Source organism: Crinia signifera, chromosome 12, assembly GCF_055691185.1.
Source record: "Crinia signifera chromosome 12, ASM5569118v1, whole genome shotgun sequence".
Classification (NCBI taxonomy): domain Eukaryota; kingdom Metazoa; phylum Chordata; class Amphibia; order Anura; family Myobatrachidae; genus Crinia; species Crinia signifera.
In genome coordinates, this window is record NC_139228.1 from 53,630,479 (window position 1) to 53,653,662 (window position 23,184).

At 47.0% G+C, this 23,184-nt stretch overlaps 1 long non-coding RNA gene across 1 annotated transcript in view; it reads right to left on the reverse strand.

Annotated features, from left to right (window-relative positions):
- LOC146049763 (uncharacterized) overlaps nucleotides 1-12,448 on the reverse strand; it is a 49,929-nt gene extending 37,481 nt beyond the window's left edge. Inside the window, exon 1 of the long non-coding RNA XR_014466198.1 lies at nucleotides 12,316-12,448. This is a non-coding gene — a long non-coding RNA (uncharacterized LOC146049763). The remainder of the gene's footprint in view (nucleotides 1-12,315) is intronic.
- Between the last annotated feature and the right edge of the window lie 10,736 nt (nucleotides 12,449-23,184).

Here is a 23,184-nt window from a genome sequence, read left to right on the forward strand (position 1 = left end):
CTGGGGTGATGGCACATTGTAAAAGCTAGTCATGTGGTTTTAACATGCATGCTCTGGGGTGTTGGCACATTGCAAAAGCTAGTCATGTGTTGTTTACTTGCATGTCTATGATGGGGTAAATTGTCTTACCAGACCCCCTAAAAAAACAGTGAACGTGTGCGCATGCACATGTGGTAGGGACAATAGATTGTAAGCTGACCTAGTTTGGACTGTTTATGTACATAATGGTGGATGCCTATTTGTTAATTATGTATTTACATTTTATACCATATTATTCACACAGAAATGGCAAAACAGAATAGCTCCAAGAAATTCACCACTGGGTTCATCGACATATATCGGGCCCACGAATGCCTGTGGCAAATTACAAGTAAAGACTTTTCAAACAAACAGAAAAGGGATCAGGCCTACAATGCTTTGCTGGCCTATGCTAAAGCCAACAGAAGTGATGCCACCATGGAATGTGTGAAGAAGAAGATAGCGAATTTGAGGACCGTCTTTGTGAAGGAGCACGCAAAAGTGACTGAGTCGCAGAGTTCTGGAGCCGGTGCCGATGACGTATACAAGCCAACGTTATGGTACTACGACCAGATGCACTTCCTGCTGGAGAAAGAATCGAAGACGCATGGACAGAATAGCATGGATCCTGTGCCTCCAATTAGGCAAGAGGAGGAGAGCCAGGATCTGGTAAGTGTGAACACATATAGATATGCTACATGTCATCATTATTCATGGTCCTAAAGTATTTTATTTTACAGGATGCTACTCCGGAGCTGTTTGCGGAGACGTCCGAGACTACAGCGGCTACAGATCTAGAGTGCGAGGAAGTGGAACCCTCGACCTCTACCCCCCTGCCAATGCCAACGCCACCACCCAGGCAGAGGAAGAAGACAGCCAAAAGATCTGTAGCCGGCAGCTCTGAGCAATTTTTTCAATTTGCGGAGGCAAGGCTTAATAAGCCTATTGATTCAATTCGGCAATTTTCAAACACTGTAGACTCGGAGATGCGTTCTATGGATGACGACACCCGTCAGAAATTCAAATGCATCGTGTACGACGCAATAATTCGGGCACAGGATAAAAACATTCCTGATGACCTCAAATTAATGCGCGACCCGATGCATTACGCATCTTGCGGACCCTCACCACAGTATCCCTACCACCAACCCTATATTAATCCGGCGGCAAATCCTCCGCAGCTTGCCCCAGCTAACACGACGGGAGCCCCTTCACCCAACCCGCCCACATCAGCCACCACCAGCAGTCTGTCCAGTGGAATGTACTCAGCGTTCTCGAGTACACAAGGACAGGACGATGCTGTTTATTATCCATTATAAATTTCAAAACCAAAAAAATTCCAAATTTTAAAAGTTGAAAAAATTGCTCTTCCATGCGTTTTCGATTCCGTGTAGACTATAATGTCTGCTTGTATACGTCATTAGGCCCTGACTCCAGAATGATGCGTTATCAGTCACTGTTGTGTGTCCTTCACTGAAGACTGTCCTTACCTTTGCTATCTCTTCTTTGCACATTTTGTGAGTCATCACTTCTGTTGGCTCTAGTATACTGTTGTGAGTTTGTTGGCCTGATCCCTTTGTTTGTTTGAAAAGTCTTTGGGCCAGAGGCATTTCTCGGCCTGATATTGTTGATGAACCCAGTGGTGTTCAATTTTATACTTTTATACTATTTATAAAAAATTATAAAAAACACGGTATGGTGTCATTTCATTTCAAAATGTTATTTATTGTTAATTTTAAGTTCAATTATGTACAGGTATGGTTCCTGTTTGCAACACTTCTCCTGACTTCTCTCCCCTTGAAAAATAATCTTTTTCAAGGGGTGAGGAGTGAAGAGAAAGTACTGCAAACACTCTGGTAAGGTGCTATTATGTACAGGTACTCTTTGCAACACTTCTCCTGACTTCTCTCCCCTTAAAACTCCCCAAGAACTCCCCCAGCCCTTTGAACTGCCCATTTTTATTTAAATGAGTTTTTTTTTTCTTTTTCCCATGCTTGAGAAGAATCTGGCATGCTTAAATCGCTAAGCAGAATCGCTGAGGCATATCGTTGACACATTTTGCACGTTCTAAGCAATATAGATGATTTTGTGCTCAAAGGAAATCTGCTATGCTAAATCTGGCATGCTATATCTCTGGCCAAAATCGGGATGTGTGTAGGCCCTATAAAAGAGCGCTGGGTCATCCAAGAGTAGACAGCAGAGAGACAGTCATAAACAAATTCTTTAAAAAAATAGAAGAACATACGTTCTTTACAAAAAATTATTCTAAAGAACATTGTTTTACAAGTAATTGGACATACATGTCCATAAAAAAACGATAAGGATGAGCACAAGGAAAGTGTAGATAATATTCTATCACACAATTTGATAAAAAATGGTTAAAATTATAAATAGGCAGAAGGGGCTTGTATCACATACCTAAGTATAATATAGGAACGCTTCAGATGCGTATGGACTATCCAAAACCTTCTATTAGACACCTATGAGGTGTAATAGGTTAGTAGCTGTTGGCTGTTATGGCTTCCCCATCAGTTGGGTAAATTCTGGATCTCAGAAATCTAAAAAGGAACCACGTAATCAGTGCGATCCTTACACAGCTGATGCTTAATTTCTGTGAATAAATAAATGACATACCCGATAATTCGAATATATATATATAACAATGGTTTTAACACATATGCTTACTGAATATCGCATTATATCATAAAATACAGATATAGAATTGCCACCTAATAGTATGATTCACCAATCAGTATTAGCAACGGCTTGGGTTTAATAATCCCCTTACTTGCAAATAGGGTGGCCAATCCCGGGATCTGCGGGATCCCGGGATTTGGCCCCCAAAACGCCGGGATTTCAATTCGCAGTCTAATGCCAGGCAGCGTCTGAGCACCCGCTCAAGCGCTGCACGGCTTCTCCGGGTACCCGGCAGAGCAGCACTGCGCAGCGCAGCGTGACCTCTCAGTGTGAAGAGATCAGAGGTCACGCTGCGCAGGCAGAGGTCACGCCCAGCAGTATGAAGCCGCGCCGCCAGGCTAGTTACCACCTGCCTGCCCAACTAGTCAGAGCGCCAGCCCACCCAGCCAGCCAGCCAGCAGCATACCACCCGTCCCCCCACCCAGCAACCCGGCAGCATGAAGCTGACCTCCCACCCGGCAACCCATCCACCCGGCAACCCAGCTGCACCTGCCAAATGTAAAGTAAATGCGGGGCAGCCAGGGTGTTTTTTTATTAGGAAAGCCAATCCCGGAAATCCCGGGATTGAGCATTTTTCAATCCCGAATCCTGGGATTGAAAAAATTCCCCTGGGTTGGCTTCCCTAGCGCTATGTACTCAGCTATTTCTCAGGTATAAAACAAGGTCCAACAACCGGTGACTACAAGCGACATGACCAAGCTTCTGAAGCAGGATCATATCATAACTTACAGGTCTGTCCTCATACAGCGAGGATCCATGCGCCATGCGCAGCGAGATGTGCGACATCACAGTAGATTGGGGGGGGGGGGGATTTCTGTGTCTTATACGGAATTCAGCAAAACAAAAAACTCATAGGGGTAAATTTACTAAGGTGGAAGTTCTATTGAAGATGGGATGTTGCCCATAGCAACCAATAAGATTCTATCTATTATCTTCTATCGTTTCATTATGATTTCTCGACGGTCAGGATGCCGGCAGTCGATATCGCCATTCCAGCACCAAAATGCTGGCAACGCCGTCAGGGGCTCGGAAGGTCAGATCCCCTCCTCCCCTCTCTCAGCCTAACCGTAACCTCCCCCTTAGTCCCTAACCCTCCCCCCCCAACCCGCAGCCAAAACTCCACTGCCTTAGTGCCTAACCCTTACCAGCCCCAACTGGTGCCTAACCCTAACCTCCCCTCCCCACAGCCTAACCTTAATCTCCCCTCCTCACAGCCTAACCTTAACCTCCAATCCCCACAGCCTAACCTTAACCTCCCCTCCCCACAGCCTAACCTTAACCTCCAATCCCCACAGCCTAACCTTAACCTCCAATCCCCACAGCCTAACCCTAACCTCCCCTCCCCGCAGCCTAACCTTAACCCCCCCTCCCCACAGCCTAACCTTAACCTCCCCTCCCCACAGCCTAACCTTAACCTCCCCTCCCCACAGCCTAACCTTAACCCCCCCTCCCCACAGCCTAACCTTAATCTCCAATCCCCACAGCCTAACCTTAACCTCCCCTCCCCACAGCCTAACCTTAACCCCCCCTCCCCACAGCCTAACCTTAACCCCCCCTCCCCACAGCCTAACCTTAACCTCCAATCCCCACAGCCTATCCTTAACCTCCCCTCCCCACAGCCTAATCCTATGTGCCGAAACCTACCCCATCCATCCCCAGCTACATACCTCACCTTTATCAATGGTCAATCTAATAGGTAAATGTAACACAGACAACAAAGAGGTCCCGAGAGCTAACCGGTTGATCCTGCCAGTAGCATATGCTTGTCTCAAGATTAAGCAGTGCACGTGTAAGTACACATTGCCGGTACAGTGAAACTGCGAATGGCTCATTTGAGGCCAGATTCTCTAAGCTTCAAAAGTGATAAAATGGAGAGTGATAAACAGCCAGCCAATCAGCTCCTGTCTGACATTTTTCAAACACAGTCTGTGACATGGCAGGTAGGAGCTGATTGGCTGGCTGTTTATCACTCTCCATTTTATCACTTTTGAAGCTTAGAGAATCTGGCCCTAAATCAGTTATGGTTCCTTTGTGGCCAGATTTTGTGAACTATAAACCCAGCAGTTGCTTGGCTGTAATTACACAACACACAGACTTTCCTATATGCTACAATTCCCAGAGACAACCAGGGGTTAAAGTGAGGCGGAACAGGGCAGAACTGTGTTCGTCAGTTCTATTTTCGAGGCGGAACGGTTCCACCTCTGTCAGCTTACCTTGCCCTGCTGTCTGTCCCTATCTGCATCGCTAAAGGATACAGCCGGGCAGAGCATTGGAGAACCCAGCTGTCTCAGAGCAGGTTCATCCATCCGCGGCTCTGCTGTTTCAAATGGCAGCCAATCAGGAGCCACTGCTGGCACGTCATTTGAAATAGCTGCGCAGCGGATGGATGAACCTGCTCCAAGACAGCTGGGTTTTCCAACGCTCTGCCCGGCTGTATCCTTTACCGCACAGTGCAGTGCACACAATCATTTCCCCTGGCACTGAGCATATAACTTACACAGTATAGATGGACCCCCTTTAGCTCTGGGCCCCATAGCAGCTGTACCACTTGCACCTAAGATAGTTACACCCTTGCCTGGCACTGTGCATGTTACCCCTCGCTCTTTGCATGAAACCTATGGGACTGAGCATTAAACCCCTGGCACAGTGCATGGAACCCTTGGCATTGAGCAAGAAACCCCTGGCATCAAGCATGTAACCCCTGGCACTAAGCAAGAAAACACTAGCAAATGAGCATGCAGGTAAGTGGCACTTATGTGGCATAGGGCGAGATTCTATATAGCAGAGATGCGGTAAAAACCCTGTTTTCGGGGTTTCTACCGCATCTCTATATGCTATATTGTGCCTCCGCAGTGTCAGCGCTGCGGAGGGAATCGCCAGCAAAAGCTGGCGAATCCCTGCAGAAGCCTATGGGCTTCTTACCGCAGCGCTGTTTGAGGGATCCGTCACGGATCCCTCCCAGCGTGCCCTGCGGCCGGCGCCGGGGTCTGCGCATGCGCAGATGGACTCCCGGGTCACAGACCCGGAAGTCCAGTGCCGGCACCGCATCGCAAGTGACAGCTCTTATCGCAAGAGCTGTCCCTTGTGTTAATAACGGCATATGTTACAGCATATGCCGTTATTAAAAATGCGATGTCCGGCGAAGGGGGGCCGCGGATGTTATAACATCCCGCCCATAATCTGTAATGAGCATTACGGTGTATAGCAAATTGTGTACTGGGCATTACGGTGAGTGGCATAATGTGTAATGGGCATTATGGTGTACACAATCCCCTGTCCCACAAGGTCATGCCCTAAATTTTTGCTGTGTGCCTTCGGTTGCATTTTTTGGTTGGGCATAAGTTAAAGGGGTGGTGTTATGTTGCCCGCACAATTTTTTTCATGGGTGTGTGGGATAGGCCATAAATGTAAAGCTTGCAGGATGGGAGGGCGCCGAACACCCTAGCACACCCACCCTGACTGTGACATATTGGGGGGGGGGGGGGGGGGGGCAGGGAGTTCCACCACCTCTCCCAGACGACTTTAAGCACTGGAGACAACACTACTATTTTAAACACAACTATCATCTTCCAAACATAGAGACATCATGGGATGTACATACAACAGAATACACGACCACACTACCCCTGTAATGCAAGACACGTTAGTGTTGTGTGTTCAGCGTCCATAGGGACATTACTCACGTACAGTATGTGAACCAGTTACTGAATGCTAGCTTCTTGCCCTATCCCAGTAGGAGACCTATCCTGACCTCCAGCCCAGTAACTATTTAGCTGAGCCGGTCTTGCCTGGTCACCATTGAGAAGATAATTAGATCTCCATGACAGAGGTTGCGGACTACCGCTCTGTTATTACTGAGGAACAGATTGCCCATTTCATACCATGCAACCGACAGGTAGGGAATTCCCTGCAGCCAATCACAGCATCTCCTTCTGCTACACACTGGCAGCCTCCAGATTACACGCCGGCTAAATCCATTCCTCAAGTCTGGACGATGGCTTGCTACGGGAAGGTCAAATAATCCCAGGGATCATTATTACATTTTGTACTGTTCCAGTCGGCTGACGGAAGAATCGGACGCCAACAAACTACTGAACGTGCTGGAGCTAAAGTATAAATAAAATTCAACAACATGTAGGGTTGTTGGATCTGCGGAGAGACCACAAACTGGACTGGAATAGAGATTCGCTGGTTATGGGGTAGTGCCCATAATACTGGTTATGTGGTAGTGCCCATAATACCCCGGGTAAAGAATGCAAGAACCCATTTGCAATGTATATCACGGTTGATACGAAATGATTCCCAACACAATTGCTGCAGTGAAACAGAGATGTATAATGGTGACAGATTACTTTTGGTTTTCAAATGATAGGTCAACATTAAATAGGTCTGTACCAAAAAGGTGGCTGGCACAAGGTCGACATTGCACATAAGTCGACATGCACTAGGTTAAGTTCACAGTGACAAAAGTTTTATAAGCACTAGCTCAACTTGGACAAAAGGTCAACACAGTCAAAATGATGACAAATGAAAAGTTCATGTTTTGTGTCAACCTTTTTCCGACCTATTTCTTGTTTTAACCTTGTTTTCATGTTGACATTATGCATGTCAACCTTCTGTCAATGTTTACCTACTGTATGTCGACATGTTGTCAATGTCGACTTAGTGAATGTGGACCTATTAGTGTCTACCTATGCACTAGACACTGTTGGCCCTGTGATCCAGACCCATTGGGGTATATTTAATGAATGTCAAAACTGCCATCTTGCTGAAAAAACAGCAGTTTTCAACATGAAAACAGTAGGTCAGGAAGGGTTCCCACCTATTCAGTGCTGGCTGTTATTTGTTTTTTTTTGCAGGTCGGAAAATTCCAGGTGGACTGACGGAATAGCCACAAATCCACCTGCTTTTGATGGAAACACGGGCAAAACCGACAGAATTTGGCCATGTTTCCGGCAATCTCAATCCGACATGAAAAGATGTCAGATTGAGGCAGGTAGGATGGCAGGCCCTAGACTGCGCATGCATACAGATCATTGCGCACATGCGCGGGACCAACCTGCGATAAAATCCTGATTGCTGGACATTCGTAAGGTGACTAACAGGAAGCTGGCTTTGTGGGTGGTAACCAGACATTCTCTGGGAGTGTCAGGGGAAACACAAAGGTGCCAGGAATTTGAAAGGAAGTCATGTGACGTCAGCTCCGGCCCCGATCAGACTGATTCTATCGCAGCCACTGAGTAAGTCCTGGGCTACACACAGACTGTGCACACTGGGGAATCATTCCATGGTGAGCGGCTGATATCTGGGAGTGTCAGGGATAATGCAGGTGTGGCCAGGTGTGTGAGGGGGAAGTCATGTGACGTCAGCTCCGGCCCCGATCAGACTGATTCTATCGCAGCCACTGAGTAAGTCCTGGGCTACACACAGACTGCGCACACTGGGGAATCATTCCATGGTGAGCGGCTGTTATCTGGGAGTGTCAGGGATAATGCAGGTGTGGCCAGGTGTGTGAGGGGGAAGTCATGTGACATCAGCTCCGGCCCCAATCCGACTGACTCTATCACAGCCACTGAGTAAGTCCTGGGCTACACACAGACTGCGCACACTGGGGAATCATTCCATGGTGAGCGGCTGGGTACTTGTTTCCTAGCATGGCGGCACCGATTTTGATTGTATCCATCGGGTCGGAAAAATCGTGTCGATCGCATCGCATGCCAACCAAATCGCATGCGATGCGATCGACCCGATTTTTACATTGGAATCAATGTAAAATGGTCCCTGAGACCCGATTTTACATTGATTTCAATGTAAAAAGCCCCAAAACCCCCCATTTTAATACCAAACCCCCCCTCATGTTTCAAATGTCCCCCCCCCCCCCATTGTTAACGCCACCCCACTATTGACGCCAACCTGAAGCGTGGCGAGCGGCGGCAGTACGCATCCTCCGACCTTTTCATACCCCTACTATCCACGTCGGCGTGGAGTTGACTTTATATAGTGTGGCGAGCGCAGCGAGCCCTGCAAGGGGACACGGATACCTTCACAGGTATCCGCGTCCCCTTGCGGGCTTCACAGGTATCCGCTGCGCTCGCCACACTATATAAAATCAACTCCACGCCGACGTGGATAGTAGGGGTATGAAAAGGTCGGAGGACGCGTACCGCTGCGCTCGCCACGCTTCGGGTTGGCGTCAATAGTGGGGTGGCGTTAACATGGGGGGGGGGGCATTACACATACTTTTTAACCATATTCAATGTGAAATGGGCCATATTGGCCCATTTCACAGTCACCTATGTAAAATCGGGTTGATCGCATCGTGGGCCATTATAATGGCCCGCGACCGACGCGATCAACCCGATTTTCACTTTAAAAATAATTTAACATTGTTCCCTATTGGAAAATTGCATTGATCGCGTCGGTCGCATTATTAGGGGTGCAATGGACGCGATCAACCCGATTTTGTCTTTCACCGGCAAATTAGCTGGTGATTGACACAAAATCGGGTCCATTGCGTTGATTGTATGCCTTAAAGTTAAGGCATACAATCAACGAGATGGGCGCCGTGCTAGGAAACAAGTACCAGCGGCTGTTATCTGGGAGTGTCAAGGATAATGCAGGCATGGCCAGGTGTGTGAGGGGGAAGTCATGTGACGTCAGCTCCGGCCCCGATCAGCCTGATTCTATCACAGCCACTGAGTAAGTCCTGGGCTATGCACAGACTGCGCACACTGGGGAATCATTCCATGGTGAGCGGCTGTTATCTGGGAGTGCCAGGGATAATGCAGGTGTGGCCAGTTGTGTGAGGAAAAGTCATGTGACGTCAGCTCCGGCCCCGATCAGCCTGATTCTATCGCAGCCACTGAGTAAGTCCTGGGCTATGTACAGACTGTGCATACTGGGGAATCACTCCATGGTGAGCGGCTGTTATCTGGGAGTGTCAGGGATAATGCAGGCGTGGCCAGGTGTATGAGGGGAAGTCATGTGACGTCAGCTCCGGTCCCGATCAGCCTGATTCTATCGCAGCCACTGAGTAAGTCCTGGGCTACACACAGACTGTGCATACTGGGGAATCATTCCATGGTGAGCGGCTGTTATCTGGGAGTGTCAGGGATAATGCAGGCATGGCCAGGTGTGGGAGGGGAAGTCATGTGACGTCAGCTCTGTCCTCGATCAGCCTGATTCTAGCGCAGCCGCTGAGTAAGCCCTGGGCTACGCACAGACTGCGCACATTGGTAATTATTACATGGAGAGCGCCAAAGCAATCCTCAGGCTTGCATGGGTCAGGTATCACTTTGGGTGGGCGACGTATACCTGATCGCAGGGCTCCAAAAATTACCATCCAAGCAATCCGATCTGAATCAGGCCCATTGTCTGTGCGCTACACCACATTCATAAGGGGCCTACACACGTAGCGATGTTGCAGAGCGATATGAGCAATGCTAGATCGCTCAGCAAGATCACTCAGCACACAGCAGCGATGTATCAGCCCTGTGTGCTGAGTGATCCGCCAGGGCCAGTGTTCTCCGGTGACAACACTGGCGATAAGTCATGATATATCCAACATGCATGATCTACATCACCCTGCGATAGTGACGCGCTGGGCCGCACATCGCTATCAGTATGGCCACTACACACGGAGCAATGTAGAATCATTTTCTAAGCGATCTAGTCAAATGAAGTCAGGTTGCACAGACACAAAATCACTACGTGTGTAGGCCACCCTGCTGTCAGTGTCTTCAGTGACGATTCATTCTGATAGGACTGCAACACATTTAAACCTTAAAAAGGTTTGTACGGATAATTAATGACAGCTCCCCCCCTATTCGCCTGTGTGATAACCAGACCCCCACCGCCTGTGTGATTACCACCCCCCACCGTCTGTATGAGTCCGGGAATATGTCACAGTCTTTTCCTGACAGTATTTTCGCTGCTATCTTCCTAATTCTATTTTGGATGCTAAGATTAATGCCCCTCATGTGTTTGCATTCACGTTCCGTCTCCTCTGGGCTCCTTTGCTTACAAAAGTTAATGGCAAACATAACATATTAATTACAGAGTGTGACTTTCTGCTATGAAAATGTAATAAAGCCCCAATTTTGACTTGAGATTGCCACTTACGAGGCTCCAGAATAATGTCCTTTATTCCCCAGTGACGCTCTTCTGCTTTCCTGTTCCCAGTCACAGCGATCTGTCATTTCTGAGCACAGACTAATTAAATAGTTGGAGACACTTGCTAAGAAATATCTGTGCAGACAGGTCTTAGATACACAAGTAGAATGCATTTTGTGGAATACCAGCATTTCCATATCTGTCCTATTTGTGTCCCGCTAATATTACTGCTTGTCGCCTGAAAGGCCGTCTTCTCATGATCATGGTGGCCTGTCTTGTGATTAATGGGGGGAGGGAGTGGGGGTGTTGCAGTGGCACACTTAGATGAAACCAGTGTCTACAAACCACGTGTTATAACACACTACACACCAGGGCATAGCAACAACCCATTTTCTTGAAGCCAGCCCCCCCTGTCCCCATTTCATGACCCCTCATATTGGGTTGTGTGATACTGGCATCAAGTCCCTAGTGCCACCACACTCAGGGCAATATGTACTAAGCTTGAAAAGTGATAAAATGGAGAGTGATATACAACCAGCCAATCAGCTACTACTTGACATTTTTCAAACACAGCCTGTGAGATCACAGGTAGGAGCTGATTGGCTGGCTGTTTATCACTCTCCATTTGATCACTTTTCAACATACTTGCCTACTTTTGAAAATCATTTTCAGGGAGATTTGAGCGGGTCGAATCTTCCACAGTAGATGGGGGACATGGGGTGGCGGGCCGTGGTCACGGCCATGGGAACGCCCTGCGTTTCATGGGCGTTCCCATGGTAATTCACTGGCGATGCGGGTGGCGAGCAGCTGACGTTGGCACCCCCTTGAGTCTCGCTGGCTGCAGAGGTCCACTGCAGGAGAAAACAGATCAGCAGCTCAGCTTAACACAGCACCTGGCCTCCTGCCGCTGGTAAATTCGCCGACAGCCTGCACACACAAACCATTCCAGCACATGACATGCAGGCATCACTGCCCCCTCCCGGGGCATTCTGGACTTGCGCATCCACAAGTCCGTATTTTAGGGGAGCAATACACTACAACTAAAGTGCAGGGCAGCAGGTGGCTCATTCACAAATTGTAGGCAACGCTGACATACACCATTATATTAGACACAGCCCCCCCCCCCCCAGATTAATTACACACCACTATATTACATTACACAGCTCCGGCATATTACACCCAGTACCTACACCACTATATTACACTACACAGCACCCCCCATTACAATACACTCAGTCCCCCATATTACTCTTAGCACACACACAAAACCATATAACATAGCACACAGCACCCCCCATATTACAATACACATAGTTCTCTCATTTCTCATTACCCTCAGTACAAACACCACTATATACCATTTGAAAACAGCCCTTCCCATATTACACAGTACATACAGCTACCCCCCATATTACAGCCTGTACACACCACTATATTACACACAGCCCCCCTTACATTAAGCAGAACCCTCCCTCCCCCAGTCTATACCTTTCTGTATTGCTCTGTCTTCTTAGGAGGTGCAGGGACCCGGCAGCTGAGCAGGGAGAGGAGCAGAGAGAGCAGGGCAGGCCTGATCTGCAGAGAATGCACGGAGCCGGGGCCAGAGCCTGCTCTGTGTGTGTGTGTGTGGTGGGCGGGGCCCCGGCTGCCGGTTCTCCAGCTCCTCTGTCAGTGTCCTGATGCAGTAGAGACTTCCTGTGCGTGCGTGCACACACAGCAGCACGGCCTCCGCTACCTGGCTGTGACCTCATGCCGACCCCTGCCATTTCCAGACATGCGCGCATGCGCAGTCTGGATGGCCATGGAGGGGGTCTGTCGGGGTCACAAAAGCCGGGAGGGTTGAGGGGGTTTACGGGGCAGCGGGAGGCTCAGGCACAAGTCGGAAGGAAAGCCCTCTACCTGAGTCTCATCATACAGGCGTTAGGCTGCAGCCAATCAGTGATGACCGGACAGCCAGGTATTTAGCACTTTCAACATGCCGGATATGCTGGCCACAGCTGGCAATCTATACGCTGCCACAGGTGACCACCAAACATGGCCACACTATATGATGGGTTTTAGGCTGTGGAGGAGATGTGCTAAGCCTTGAATAAATTACCAGCCAATCAGCTTCTAGCTGCCATTTTACAGTCTGCGTTTGAAAATGACAGGAGCGTATCGTCTCCACAGTCGAAAAATGTTGCCGCTTCTCTGTGTTTAATCGTTACATTTAAATGACTGTGATGTTAGTAGCCAAACATAGCGGCAGATTTATCAACGAGTGATATTGTAGGTGACACAGTCTCGTTATGAACGATAAATGCTGCTCCAGCTTAGAACTGTTATTGTTTTTGAAAAATATAATTTGTAACGAGAGAACAAGAAAATCACTTGATAAATCTGCCACTATTAATGTCACTGCTATTTTAGCTTCGGCTCACAGGGAAGAGATGCTTTTAAGTAAACCCTGGTGTGGAGAAAGCACAGGACCGGTACACTAAGGTTCTACAGTAACGAGCGTGTTCTGCCGCATGTCATTCCCTATCCTCTGCAATGCAATTACGCCTTTCCTGGCTCTCCTGTGGAAGTACCTGTGGTTTGTGCTAGTAACTTCACTAAAAATGTTTAGCTTTTTGTGTTGGACCAACTCATATTTTATGCAGAACAGAAGGATGAAGTACTTGGTTTGTTTGGACTCCCACAAACCAATTTTTTGGAATCACTACCTCCAATCACTGATGAGGAGGGTGTTAATTACATTATTATTTTGTCAATTAAATTTTATGAATTTGTGGCAAATGATGTAACATGGAGAAGGTGTCTAGATGGTTGTCGTCCCTACTTCTGCTAACTTTGGCCTCGCAAATGGAGCAGATGCCTTCACAAATATAAGAATTCTTCTTATCAAGGGCAGTAATTGCTGCCACTGTTGGCTGACTTACACAAACAGCATACTTATCAACATCAGCAAGTACACACTTCCAAACAAGCGTTCTAAATTTCTATTAAGTCATCATCTTCACTTGTACTGAGCATTCCCACATGTCCAGGATGTGCAGAAATGGAAGAAAGAGGCAAAAGAGGCACCTCTATAAAGACAGTGGCCTTTATTCTGATCGGTGCGGATATTCCCGAATTCTTACGGTGCGGTCCGCACGCCAGTCAGTGCGGCCGCGTGCGGCCATCGTCCGTAGAAACGCCCACGTGTCCTCCGCATTCGGACGGACTCACTCTTTAAGAACAGGGCGTGTTTACGGACGACATACAAACCATGCGTGTGCGGGGGAAACACTCAGATTCTGCACGGTATTACAGAGTATGCACGGTGATACCGCATCCGAATGGATGGCAAGCGGGGCGTCCGCACGGAAGCGGTGTATTTACGCAAAACTACCCACTATTATGTCTATTCTGCAATACATCACATGACCCACTTATTCAATTACCTATCCTCCTAAAAAAATGTTTATTTGGAATTGGAATCAATTACATGCCAATATATCCTTACAACCATGCCTAACACATGCATTGCACACATTAACCCTTACAGCAATTGAAGCAGCAATGGTTTCAATTAAAGCACTGACAAGCGTGCCATTAGTGAGTAATGAGTAAAGGAGTCGATTGTATTGGGTTCAGGTGTTAATGCTTGTAGTCATTAGGCGTTCCGTTCACCTACCGCAGGACCGAGTGGTTTCCGCAAAGCAATACTTGCTTATGGACACCGCACATTTCTATCGGTTTTGTTCGCGTGCATTCGGAGTGCTATCCGAATGCACGCCCCCCAACATAAGTGTACTCCCCCGTGTCCGCCCATGTTTCCTCCCAGTTTTGCCCACTTTGAAACTACGCCCATGTGTCATTCCGCATGACGCCCATAATACGCCCATATTTCCAGACTGATTGCGGTGCACAGTTTTGTACGGGATTTGCACGAACAGGTACGGAGTCAGTGCGTGGCACATGCGCGTTGCGTTCTCCACGCATGCGCAGACGCCGTAAAGACGCTATCCGAAAGTATGCGGAAAAGTACGCATCAATCAGAATAAGGGCCAGTGTAACAAATGTCTGACTCCCACACAGCTGGACATCCCTAGACTTACCTCAGGGCTTTTTAAACACAGTTTGTTCAGCCTTATTCTTTTTTTAGGGGCACTGATTTGGGCTTTTTTAGGTTACAGATTTTGCTTTCAGGTGCCCTTTCCTAAACTTTCTGCCCCTGGACCACCTTTACAAGATTTTGTAGTACTATCATGACTGGCAGCAACCACAGCACTATTACTTTGTTGCTGCTCCTGCTCTTCTATTACCATGTTCTTTATTGACTCAGTGGGGCATGGCACCTATTAAGTTATACTGAACACTTAATTGAATGCACAAGTTGTCCCCAAAAAAGTTTTTCGGTTTAACTTTATTCACAAATGACAAATCACACTACGGAGTCACAGTGCTTATATTTATGTGAATACAGCAGAGTATGGCGCACACAAGTTGTACAGAAAATACTAACTTTTTTTTACTTTGATTAAACTTTTCCCCAAAAAGTTTAGCATGCACTAGTGTGCACTGTTCTCCAAATAAGTGTTAATGCTGCTGTATTAGAAGCTCTGGACTGCAATGTACACTGGACAGTGAGAAAAAAACACCAGTATGCACCAACAGTTTATGCTGCCCCTGTATTGTAATAACTCTGGGCTGCACTGAGTGCACTACCAAAAAAGACATAAAACAGTGTGATACCAAGAGGTTAATGCTGCACTATATGGAGCTCTGCGTTGCAGCTGCATTGCACAGAGTGGCAATATATATATATATATATGACGAAGTCGATGACGAAACGCGTTGGAGCGTGGCCTAGCGACATCACTACAAGGAAGGAGCGTTGAGTGTATACCGGCTCCACTATCTCAGGTGCCCTGCACCCTGTTCATGCTGTTTGTATTGCGGTTTCTTATACCGCTCATTTTGGTACGTCACCCTATCCCTCATTGTTTTGTGTATATCCAAATAAATGTCTTACAAGTATCTACATACCAGAGGGTCTCTCTGGATAGATGGGCACCCAGGCCAAGTTATTTACACCAAGGCTGGTGGTGGTGAGAAGTGACGGACCTCTTGCATGACTATATATATATATATATATATATATTTACAGTTTCTTATATAGCACAGCAGATTCTGTTGCGCGTTACAATTGTAGACCGTGATAATACAAACTGGGTAACAACAGACAGACTTGGAGGTAAGAGGGCCCTGCTGCAAGCACGGGTGTCAAACACAAGGCCCGCGGGCCAAATCCGGCCCGCCAGACCTCGTCATGTGGCCCGCGCAGCCGTCGCCACCCACCCCCGCCTGGCGCCGATTACATTACTGCGGGAAGCCATCACAGTGTGAGTGTCACATCACATTCAGTGACACTCACAAGACGACTCGAGACTGAGAGACATACCTAACAACGTGAGGAAGCTGGGTGACACAGTCACTCCGCCGCGGCGCTCGCTGGGAGGAGGAGGGAGGCAGGACAGTGGACACAGACTTGTTAGTGTCACTGTGTGACGTGCCCGACTCCTCCCCGGCTCCTCCTGCGGGCAGCAGCTACGGCGCTGCCATGTGTGACACATGCCCGCCTGACAGCAGTGCCAGTGACACCGTGACGTGCATGCTTCTGCAGCTGCCTGTCGGACTTGGACGCCGGCCCGGCGGTGAGCTGCCTCCTGCCTGTAGTGCCGTGGCATCAGTTGGTTCTGTATATTTACTGTAAGTTCGGCAGTTGGGTGGGCACAGTTGTGTTGTCTCTTGTCCAGACCAGTCTGTCCAGTCCAGAGTCCGTGGCCGGGCAGGCAGAGAGCCAGGCCTGCAGCACACAGCCGCAGCCTGAGCCCACAAATCTGCAGTGCGGCTGCCTGTGTCCAGGGTCATTATCATTATCTGTCCCACTGTCACCACCAGTCCAGAACTCTAGCGAGAGTCCTGCGAACCCAGAGGCCCAGGTCACCTGCTGGGCGATCTGACGTCACGTCACTGTGCCCTGTCCCAGGCCCCCAGCCAATCTCCCTGCTAGTTATTACTTACATTATTACAAAAAACAGTAATAATTGAATGCAGTGACAATAATTTATGCTAATAAAGAGTGGACACACAGTCCTACAGATACAACCGGCCCTTTGAGGGTGACCAAACTGCTGATGCGGCCCCCGATGAATTTGAGTTTGACACCCCTGATCTATAGGATATAAGACCAACTACTCCTCAACTCTATGAGGTGAAGTAATGCCACTGACCACTAGAGGACACTTGACAGACCATATTACTCCTTTGTGTGCTACATTAACAAAGTGAAATAAATTTTTGCAAGAACATTGATCTGCTTCAAACTTTCTGGATATAGAGAGAGGGAGCTGTTGAGACAGAGATTGGAGGTAGGAGCAGATAGGGACTGCGGTGAGGTGGAGAGTTTATGGGCTAAAAACTGTCACAGCTCAAAGTGAAAGCACATTGCAGAAGCCGTCATTTTGATGGGCTTTTAACTATTTTACTATAGCTACTAATATTAACACTAAGGAGCCTGAGGGGACTGGAGTGGGCAGATGGGTCAGCTCAGCAGTCATTCATTCACCAGCACAGTTCATTAGCACACAGTTCTCCGGCACTGCGGAGGGAGTTATATATCAAATCCTAAACATGTGAGACCCATTGCTGGGAAGTTTACTTTTGTCCTCATTTTGGAATCCGGTCCTGGTGGGAATACAGGAGATGCGGCTCGGATTATCCTGGATTCCGGAATTTTGGGAGGCTCATTTTTCAGAAACCTGCTCATCTCTACTTCCAATAGGAACCCCGGCTTTGCACATCAGTATGGAGTGAATGGATGAAGCGAACAAAGGGTTGGTCTTATATAGTCTCCATTTTATTCAGATCAAATAGATTAAGCTGATTACTGGCAACAAGCAATGACATCATAGGAAAATGATTCTGTGCAGGCGCTAATTCCTAACACTGGCCGAGTCCACGAAATCGATGAACGCCAGTCTTCTGCAGAAGCGTCACAAATATTCCCAAATGTACAGTGTGGCCCTTTATCTGTCGCATCCTTATCTCTGTCAGCAGGGGCCTCTAGTGCATGTTGGATTTGCAGAAAAGGGTATTTGTCCTTTAAGAAACCCTCGTAACATGCCAGCTGGAAAAGCACAGTCTTAAGCAGAACAAGCTTCCAAGTTCTAAGACACCACATAATAGCTTATTTTTAATTGAATAAGCCAGAAAAAGAAACAACAGTACAATATGTTGATGTTTATGTCTCGGGAGAAACGCAGCTTTATTTTTCTGTCGTTTCCATTCAGACGCCATTTCGCAATCTGCAACGTATTACAGGATTGCTAAATCTAGGAACCGAGAGATCTTAATGGTGTCGCAGCCTCTTTACCAATTTAGGCAATTCATTATGCCGGGATGGAACAATAAACAGCTATGACATCATTTAAGAAACGCATAATGACTCTGAATTCCTCTCGCTCTTTGATCTAAACTAATTGTCACCAGAATCCTCTGTGTAACTTCGTATTTGGGATTCATGTTGTCACCAGGCCCCTTGTCGGAAGGCTCTGCGGAATGCTGGAACATGTTACATATTCAGTACTCATCGTGCAGGAGGGGGAGGGGCGGGGGACGACTTGTGCCGCAAATATGATTAAAAGAAAAAGAACAAAAAAGAACAAAATAAAAGTTTATTTTGAAAGTAACAAACAATTCTGCACTTGCGTTATGGCATTCTGTATTATGTTGTGACTATGTAAGGCAATAGCATATCTGTAATTCTCAGTTACCACCTTTCAAGCTTGCAGCTAGAAATAAGCTGATTCAGAGTTTGCGCCACAGCTGGATGCAGATGCAGCCGTGACCCGTCGGCTACAGAATAACAGCCAGAACTCTTCTCTGTGGTCAGTCGTGCTATGGGTTAGGGGGCGCGGCGAACGGTCTCACAGACCAGTCATACACATGCGGAGCCCACACATTCACTGTCCCAGTAGTATGCGAACCATCAGGTTTGCCTCCATCTCTGCATCAGGTCAGAAGTGGCTGCATAATTGGATTTCACAGTAGAATTAGATGTTTTGGGGATTTAATCTTCTGGTTCCGGTCTTACTTGGCCTTGTCGCACACTGGGCCTGAGAATGAGTTGGACTGATCTATTGTATCCTCAAATGTGTCCTCAAACACCATTGCTGCAATTGGTTCTAAACCTCAACCATCAAGTTTTCGCAGCAGGTCATGTTTTCAGGATTTCTGTCTGTGGAATCAGGTATGCTAATTACTTACCCAGCAAATCTAGATTTATCCCCCTGTGGATGGATGAAGACATACACAAACCATGACCTGTTGTGGATTCTCAAGGACTGGAGTTGAGAATCCCTGATATAAAGTGGCATCTTGCAAGCAAGACCCTTGTATCTCTTCGTCTGTCTCTTATACCCATTGTTCTTTATGCACATTACACAACACAGTAGTGCACCATTTGCACAATAACGCTACACAAAAATAGCGACCCTTATTCATATATTGTCACACAGTAATGCCCCTTACACATTATGCTACACATTAAGAATGTCCTTATATACATAATACCACACAGTGATTTCCGCTTACACATTATGCTGCACATTAGTATTGTCCTTATACACATAATTCCACACAGTAATGCCCCTTACACATTATGCTGCACATTAGTAATGTCCTTATGCACATAATGCCACACAGTAATGCCGCTTACACACCTGTTACACATTATTACAATCTACTAATACAGACATGGCTATCTCTCTCTATCTCTCTCTCATTGCTTGCAGCAATATGATTTTATTTTTGTTTGATTTCTTACATAATAAGTGAAAGGAATCACTGCTGCTAATTGCCATACTTATCACCCCCTCCCAATATAACATTGCTCAGTACCCCTACAGAATGGCAAAGATAGGGGGAGAGCTCCCAGGCCTGGAACACAGAACATTTCTATTTCCAATTATTTGGTAATTTTTTACACAAGGGGGCACATTTAATATGCTTTAGGAATAAAAGAGAAGTGTAAGATACTGCACGGCCATCCTTCTAATTGGATGTATTTTATCTGAGAGAATCGACACTCCAAGGGACGATGTCCTCCTCTCTCATTCCTAACTGAAATAATCATTCTCCGCTCTTTTGGTTAATCTAATTTCTGCCGCAGCTGGGACGATGCATTGGGTAATATCTGCTGCACGATTACATGGGAGAGTGAGATGGTTCTGCCCGGAGCTGGCGGTCTGGTCATGGGCCCTGTATTAATGACAACTCACCGATATTTGGGGGACAGAAAGTGTATTGTTAGAACATTTCCATTCTGTGTTGCAGAAGAACCCGGAGAATGATGCATTGATAGAGGATTGACCCGAGGTCGGTTCAGTAGGTAAACTGATACTTGTATTGCCACAACATGTTTCCTAACTCCAGTCAAAGGGCAGCGGCTCCTTACGGCATGAATCGGAGGTGGAGACAGAAGCATCTGCAGCATCTATTGGTGGATGCCCGTCTGCAACTAGGCCTGCGACTAGGCGAATGCCGCTGCAAACTTTTTTCCATGCTTTACATCCATGGGCCAAAAATGCACGGGCGAAGATGTCACACCATCAAAATTACACCAGCCTTATGGCAGATGTAGTTGGAAGGCATGGCAATCATTGGGTTAATCTTCGATATTGCCAACGTTGAATTGGTTGACGATGAACCAAGGATGATGTTTCCCTCCCATCAATGGGCATCCCTTATGTGGGTTTGGATAAGGCATGGGCCAATGAGGTTAGTGGATAAAGCTTCTATGCCCCATGCATGGGGGGAGGGGCAGTGCTGGCTGGCAGCCATTAATAGTGGAGAACCATCGTCTATGCTGGCCCTGTTGGTTGGGATGATTTGAGTTGGGGGATGGTTTGGGTGGATCATGGGGCGGGGTGAGAGGGTTAGTTGGAACTTATGTTTACCTTTTAGTTAATAATGAGCAGTTTATTGCTGGGCTGCATTGGAATCTATTGGGAGGTGATAGGTGCACCCCAATATTTGGGGGAGCAGATTCCCTGTGGTATTGTATGTGACTTGTAGCTGCAGCGAAACTGAGGTTCTCAGAGCCCTTACATTTTATATCAGCAATTATAGCAGCTTAGAGATGCGGGGAACTTGCAGAGACAACATTTCAAGACTGTACACCGTGTAGATCAATTTGAAATGTATAAACATTCAATACTGGTTTAATATGCCAGATGGTATATTATCCAACTGTATGTGCACTGCGTATATAAACCACATAATTGGTGAGGAATTAAAACAATATATTTCAGCACAGCTGCTTCTCAAAGACCCTCCTGGAGTGATACACGGGGCTGGCAGAAGATAAATAGCTTGATGGGGAAATGTTGACTCGATGCAGTTTTCGTACCATGTGGATGAACCTGCAGATGGGCGAATGTGCGCGGATTTTATTTGCAAAGCAACTTTCAGAATGTGTAATTCAAAGTCACACATTTTGGAATTAATTATATTTTACAGACAGTAATGTGTACAATATGGTTTATACAGAAAATCACATTGAAAATATCATGGTTTACCGTGCTACAGGGCAGAAGGGCCATCTGGCATTACCAGAAAATGCCAACAGACCAATGATCTCATGGACTCGCCTGGCCGTTCATAGACATGACTGCAGGGCCTGGAGCTGGCAACGATGAGAAGTGACAATAGGGTTTCCTATTGTGTGGCATCTCCACTGTAAGCTCTCTCTGGCCCTGATGACATCACCCTATTCCTAATTCTGCCCGTATTCCCCATTCTGCCCCTGATTACATCACTCTATTCCTCATCCTGCCCCTGATGATATCACTTTATTCATTATTCTGACCTCGATGACATCACTCTATTCCTCATACTGCCCCTGATGACATCACTCTATTCCTCATTCTGCCTGTTATGACATCACTCTATTCCTCATTTTGACCCTGATAACATCACTTATTCCCCATTATGCCCTGATGACATCCCTTCATTCCCCATTCTGACCCTGCTGACATCACTTCATTCCCCATTCTGACCCTGCTGAAATCACTTCATTCCCCATTCTCCCCCTGATGACATCATTCGTCATCACTTTATTCCTCACTCAGATCTGATGACATCACTTCATTCCCCATTCTGACCCTGATGACATCACTCTATTCCCCATTCTGCCCCTGATAACATCACTCTGTTCCTCATTCTGCCCCTTATGACATCACTCTATTCCTCATTCTGCCCCTTATGACATCACTCTACTCCCCATTCTGACCCTGATGACATCACTATTTCCCCATTCTGCTCCTTGTGTCATCATTCTATTACTCATTCTGACCCTGATAACATCACTCTACTCCCCATTCTGTCCCTGATGACATCACTCTACTCCCCATTCTGCCCCTGATGACATCACTCTTCTCCCCATTCTGCCCCTGATGACATCACTCTACTCCCCATTCTGCCCCTGATGACATCACTCTATTCCCCATTCTGCCCCTTATGACATCATTCTATTCCTTGTTGTGACTCTGATAACATCACTCTACTCCCCATTCTGCCCCTGATTACATCACTCTATTCCCTATTCTGCCCCTGATTACATCACTCTATTCCCCATTCTGCCCCTGATGACAGCACTCTATTCCCCATTCTGCCCCTTATGATATCATTCTATTCCTCATTCTGACCTTGATAACATCACTCTACTCCCTATTCTGACCCTGATGACTTCACCCTATTCATCATTCTGCCTCTTATGACATCACTCTAATCCCCATTTAGCACCTGATTACATCACTTTGTTTTCCATACTGACCCTAATGACATCCCTCTACTCTCCATTCCAGCCCTGATGACATCAATCTATATGATTCATAATCCTCTATGGTTTATGCCCCGATGTAGAATGCTTTTGCCATCAATAGAGGAGAACCACATGGTTTCCCTCCATCTATGGCGCAGGGTAACTGAATATTTTTTATTTTACAAGTGTCAGGACATGGAGCTTAGCTCCTCCCCTGACACCCATGCAGCATTGCTCCCAGGTTCTGTGGTCCCCATGGGCCAGCCAGTCAAAGAACCGGGATGACCATTGGTTGGGGAAACCATTGATGGTTATCCAATGCATAGTTTGTTACCTTTGATGGATACTTGCCTTAACGCCATCGATGGTGACCATTAATGACAACCACATCGATGGACACCCCCACTTTGCAGAGTAGGTGACATTAAAACAATGAGAGGGACATTGCATGGGCAGCGCGTAACAGGGAGGGAGTTAGCATGAACAGGGGCAGTATAGAGAAACAC